This window comes from Mesoplodon mirus (assembly GCF_964341445.2).
Source record: "Mesoplodon mirus genome assembly, chromosome: 7".
Taxonomy (NCBI): domain Eukaryota; kingdom Metazoa; phylum Chordata; class Mammalia; order Artiodactyla; family Ziphiidae; genus Mesoplodon; species Mesoplodon mirus.
The window spans coordinates 103,472,145-103,478,353 of record NC_138983.1 but is presented as its reverse complement, the minus strand read 5'-3'; the positions used below and the strand labels follow the sequence as shown (position 1 = coordinate 103,478,353).

At 40.0% G+C, this 6,209-nt stretch overlaps 1 pseudogene across 1 annotated transcript; it reads left to right on the top strand.

Annotated features, from left to right (window-relative positions):
- The first annotated feature begins 637 nt into the window (after positions 1–637).
- LOC309808923 (ferritin heavy chain-like) lies at positions 638–5,316 on the top strand (annotated as a pseudogene). The gene is made up of 3 exons: positions 638–832; positions 3,503–3,535; positions 4,384–5,316. The product of its transcript is annotated as a ferritin heavy chain-like (transcript).
- Positions 5,317–6,209: the final 893 nt, after the last annotated feature.

The following is a 6,209-nucleotide window of genomic DNA, read 5'->3' as shown; positions in this document are numbered from 1 at the left end:
CATCTGTCTATAGCTCAATGCAGCAGCACAAACTCACTGTCCATGCCTGCGTGTGTGTTTTTTTTTTGTTTTTTTTTTTTTTTTTTTTTTTTTCTTTTTTGCGGTATGCGGGCCTCTCACTGTTGTGGCCTCTCCCGCTGCGGAGCACAGGCTCCGGACGCGCAGGCCCAGCGGCCATGGCTCACGGGCCCAGCCGCTCCGCGGCACATGGGATCCTCCCAGACCGGGGCACGAACCCGTATCCCCTGCATCGGCAGGCGGACTCTCAACCACTGCGCCACCAGGGAGGCCCTGCGTGTGTGCTTTGAATCACACTGAGTGTGACTGCTGCTAGGCTGGCATGTTCTAGTGTAAAAAGGACAACTGTCGCATGTCCACCCTTATAGTCACATTTTACCAGCTGCAAACACTAAAATTTCCTTTTAAAGTGATGACTGGGAGGTGAAAAATAGTTTAATAGAATGAAACTCAAAGGGAAGAGTGTTATCCCTTAAAATTCTGTCAGTAGTTCTCTTCCCCCTCAATTCCCAGTTTGAACAGCCTCTTCAGTTATTGAAGTTACTGAGGCTTTTAATGGTATTTCATGAAATCAACAAACTGCATCAGAATTACTTTTCACAAACTAATAAAAAAGAACATGGACAGACACTATTTGAATGATGACTTCCACTACCTGAAAGCAAAAGTACATTATGAATCATCATATGAGCTAAAGTACGTCATGTCTTCAGTACAGAAGGGCGGTAGAGCACTGAGATCTTTCACGGATGTCGGGACACAGACACGGCGCACTCGAAAGGGAACCTGCATCTCGTCAACTAGTGTGTTCTCAGTGACAAGGGACTGTGTTTAAGACAAAAAGCATAATCGGGTGCATAATTGGAACTTCTTAATTTTAATAGTTTTATAGTTGTATTTGCATATATTTACAAATTGTCTGGTTTACAGTTATAAAAGCATACCAATTTCTATGCCTGGTTTTATGTTTATGCATATTAAACTAAAATTATAATAGTAATTTATCACCATTGGGTGTCTTTGATTTTTTTTCCTTCTAAAGGAAATAGAGTTTAAATATATATTCAACATCTACTCCCACTCATTTTTTTAATTTGGAGAAATAATGAAACTAAAGCTTTTCATAGGCCACTCAATATTTTAATTTATATTTTTGAGCCCCTACTATGTGAAATTTAGCATCACAAGTTGAACAGTCTTTGTTCTAATGGAGCTCATGGTCCAGCCAAACTTCCCAAACTACCCAGAGAGGAATCCAATTCAGAGTGTCACTCTCTGCTATTTATAAGCTCTGTGTTTGATCATGTTACATACTTTAATTCACAATTTCTTTATCTGTGAAATATGGGTAATAATAATCAAATCTAATCCAGTACCTGTAATAATGAGGTAATGCAGAGTGAACAGCCCAGAGATATAGAATATCGATGTATCACTTTTCACTACCTCTCATTAAATGATTGATTTATACATATGTATACACACACACACACACACACAAAACACAGAGAGTGAGATAAGCCACCGACTGCTGCTACTTATGGTCTACTTCCTTAAGATTATACCATTGATCCTACTTCATCTATTAATTTTCAAAGAAGGAATTATATGTAACATTTACTAGCACTTAGCTACAAAAGAAATACAAATATGAGGAGCTTATAGAACAAGTTTTTATGTTAGTACCTATAAAATACCTGTCATATAATAGGTGCTCAATAGAAATATGCTGAATGAATGAATGAGAGCTAATCATTGACACGGAGTCAGAACTTATTGTCTAATATCAGTTGTGTAACTATTAGTTCTGTAACATTTGTAAATTAATGAAGGGAACTGAAAGTCAAAACAGTTTTTGCAGATTATAGCATGAGAATTTTTATTTGTTGACTCTGCATTTATCATGAGTAATACTGTGATAGCTAATTTTTATATGTCAACTTCAAAGGGGGTACCCAGATATTTAGTCAAATGTTATCGTTTGTGCCTGAAAGGGTGTTTTTCCATGAGGTTAACATTTGAAATAGTAGACTAAGTAAAGCAGATTGCTTTCCTTAAAGTCGATGAGCCTCATACAATCATTTGAAGGCCTGAATAAAATAAAAATGCTGACCTTCCTCTGAGTAAGCAGAAACTCCTCTTGCCTGACTGCCTTGGAGCAGGGACATTGTTTTTTCCTGCCTTCAACTTGAATTTCCTGGGTCTTGAGCCTCCTGGCCTTTGGACTGGACCTACACCATGGACTCTCCTGGTCTCAAGTACGGCAACTGCAGATTTTGAGACTTGTCAGCCTCCATAATCACGTGAGCTAATTCCTTATTTTATATAATATACAAATATATCTTCTATTGGTTCTGTTTTTCTGGAGAATCCTAACATAATACCAACACTGACCACAAACATTTCAAAGAAACCTTCATCTTATAGTCCTATATTGATATTTTAAAAGACATTATCTTAGCACAGACCAAGTTATAAACTATAAAATTTGATTATCAAATTTTTTTAATTTCGGGGGCTTCCCTGGTGGCACAGTGCTTAAGAAACCACCTGCCAATGCAGGGAACATCCGTTCGAGCCCTGGTCCGGGAAGATCCCACATGACACGGAGCAACTAAGCCCATGTGCCACAACTACTGAGCCGGCATGCCACAACTACTGAAGCCCAAGCACCTAGAGCCCGTGCTCCGTAACAAGAGAGGCCATCGCAATGAGACGCCCATGCACTGCAACAAAGAGTAGCCCCCACTCGTTGCAACTAGAGAAAGCCCACATCCAACAAAGACCCAATGCAGCCAAAAATTTAAAAATAAAATAAATACATTTAAAAAATAAAATTTAAAAATTTTCTAAAAACATCATCTGCTCTGAAGTTTTTTCATTCTGTGTTTGTATTTAGCTTTACATTCCTCATTAAAGAAAAACTGGATGCAATGTTTTTGTTTAGATATATGTATATTTCCTTCATGGAAATTTGAGGTTCCAGTTCATGCTAGTTTATTGATTTCCCTTTAAAAAGTTAGATTTTAAACCTTAGGTTTCTCTTAGTTATAACATGTATTTTAACATTATCTTCTAACCTAGGGAGTAATGATGAGGGATAAAAAATCTGAGAAACACCATTATCACCCCTTAGTAGACATAGAACCATTCAATAGTATTATTTTAATATTTGAAGAGTAAAGTTGTCCAGATAAATTAATTATTAAATGATCTTGGGACATAAGGAGAAAATGTTCTACAAAATCAAGATTTCTTCTATTTAAATAGATTCTTCCAGTGAAGTCTACAATGGACTCTTCCAAGGAAATTTTTGAAAGATTGCAATTATATTAAGACTAAACACTGGTGTTAAGCAAACATAGAATACAATTTTATCTCACTGAGAAACTGATCATGTAGTTCTTTTCCATCTCTAATGTATGATCCTATCATTAACATCAACTTATCAAATAGACATTGTTATTATTCTATTTCTTTACAGACTCAACAATTAAATGCCTCTAAAATTGCTCAGGTAAGTGTACAAAGTGACAGTTGATATTTGATCCTTTGCTTCCTTCATAAACAATGATTATAGCACAGCATGAGCTTTCAAAGAGAAATAAAGGGACCCCCCAAAAAAGTACATTAGTCAAAGTCATGGTAATAAAACTGTAAGTGAAAACAGCTATTTTATCCAAAAACTTTAAAACCATTGAGAGCACTTAAAACAGTCCATCACTCTTTCTTGTACCTTGAGAACAGAGACCATGTCTGATTCTTCTGTGTATCTCCAGAGTCAAACACTGACACATATTTGGAATACTGTCTAGAAATGGCTGTTGAATTAATTAATTATAAATACCTAGATTGGTCTTATGTCTTCCACTATAACATCCTTAACTTCTAAGAAAATATTGACTTATACATGTGTAATATCTTATACGTATTTACTGGAGACAAGAAAGGGAGAAAAATAGTAGTTTTTTGTTTTGTTTTGTTTTGGTCTGCTTCTCCACTAGAATACAAACCTCATGGGAACAGACTTTGTCTTTCTTTGTTACTAATATATGCCCAAATCCCATACCAGTGCCTGGGCCATACTAAGTAATCAATAAATATTTACTGAATGAATGAATGAAAGATAATTTGAGATCAATGGTATTTCCTACCACTGTGGCTCACTCCATACAACATCATTGAGGGGTTAAAAAAAATGCTTGCTGAGTGGCAGTGAAAGGACAAATGAGGCTTGAGGGGATAAATACATCCACACAGTTAAGCTCTTTCTCTAAGAATACACCTAAGCCTTTTGTTTTCTGACAAACAAAAGAGAAGTCTGCACTTACCCAAGACGAAGGAAATTGCTAAATCACGTGAAAGGGACTCCGAGACAGGTACCGCAGGCCCCGCGGCTTCGCCTTCACCTTGGCCTTCACACCCACCACGCTGCCCGCGCCGCCCTCGCAGGTGCGCCAGAGCTACCACGCCGACTGCGAGGCCGCCGTCAACAGCCATTTCACCCTGCAGCTCCACGCCTCTTTCGTGTGCCTGGCCGTGGCCTTTTACCTCCACCGCGACGACGTGGCCTTGAAGCACTTCAGCCGGTTCTTCCTGCGCCACTGTGGGCCCAGGGCCTGAAGCGCCTGCAGAACCAGCGCGGGGGGCCGCCTCAACTTCCAAGACATCAGGAAGCCAGTCAGTGACGAGTGCAAGAGCGGCCTCAAGGCCATGAAGTGCGCCTTGTTCCTGGAGAAGCTAGCGACCCGGAGCCTGCTCCACTGCACCAGCTGGCCACCGACAAGTGCGACCCCCACCTGCTCCACTTCCTGGCAACTCACTACCTCAGCCAGTAGGTGGCGCTCATCAGACAGCTGGAGGGTCATGTCACCACCCTGAGCATGATGGGGGCCCCAGACGTCGAGCTGGCAGGGTAACTCTTTGACAAGCTCACCCTGGGCGACAGCGACAAGAAGAAATGAGCCTGGACTGGACTTCCCCAGAGCCACGGGGTGACCAGAGCCCTGGTCACCATGCCTGCCATGCAGACGGCAAGAGTGCCCTTGCAGAAGAAGTTCACTTAAGTTTTGGTTTTGTTTTTTTTTTTTGGCAACAAGGGCAGGACTCTCTTTTCCTGGACTTTATTTTATCACTTAAGTTTTTTTCTTCCAGTTTTTCCGTTTCTTCCAATAAAGTTATTGGTTCATAAATAAATAAAGGTCTCTGGTTGATTCATGTGGGCAAATCTCTCATTTTTTAAGTTTTAAAACAGGTATCCAGGAGTTTCTGAACACAGCCATACCCCAACCAGATGCAGCTCAGGATCTCCACAGTGGGAGGGAGAAGGTGTCCCATGGGGCCCTGGAAAACACAAAATCAGTCTTCCCCTTATAAATAATGTAGGTATATGGGGGTAGACTGGGGTGGGGTGGGGTGAGGTAGGGGTACCTGGTGAACGTGGGTGCATGTGCATAGTGAAAGTATAGAACCATAGCCTGAAAATCATGATTGCAGTTGCCTCTGGGGAACAAGTGAAGGGAATGGGATTGGGCAGGGATTAAAATAAAGGGTGTCTGCAGTTTCACCTGAAATGTTTATGTGCATTAATTATGCAAATACTAATGGTTAAGTATGAGTAGCAAGATGGGGGGTGGAGGGGTTTGGAAGTCTGAATGGTGGAGTATCTCTTTGACAAGTTCACTCTGGGCAACAGTGATAATGGAAAAATGAGTGTTAGGCTGTCTTGCTCAGAAACACGGAGGTGACCTCCCATGGTCACCAATGCCTGGCATGCATGTTGTAATAACAAAACATCCACTTATATATGTTTTCTTTCTTTGTATCATATGTATATATGCATGCTTGTGTGTGTGTGTGTATACGTATATATATGTATAAACATATATATATATATATATATATATATATATATATATATATATATATTTTTTTTTTAACTCCAACAAGCAGCAGAGCTCATTTTGAAGTTCATTAGGAAGACGCCCTTTGTTGAAAAGCAGTTCGGCGATCACATTACTGGAAATGATATAGCTGCTTCCTCGACCTTTCCTGAGCCTGGCTGTATTTCTGCCCTTGGGTTTCACATATCCAACTTTGATTTAGTTTTTGTTCTTTGCTACCAAGAGAACCTAAGCTAATATGTCTTATTATCAACACACTTTTACCAGCCTCCACTGTATTTACACTAG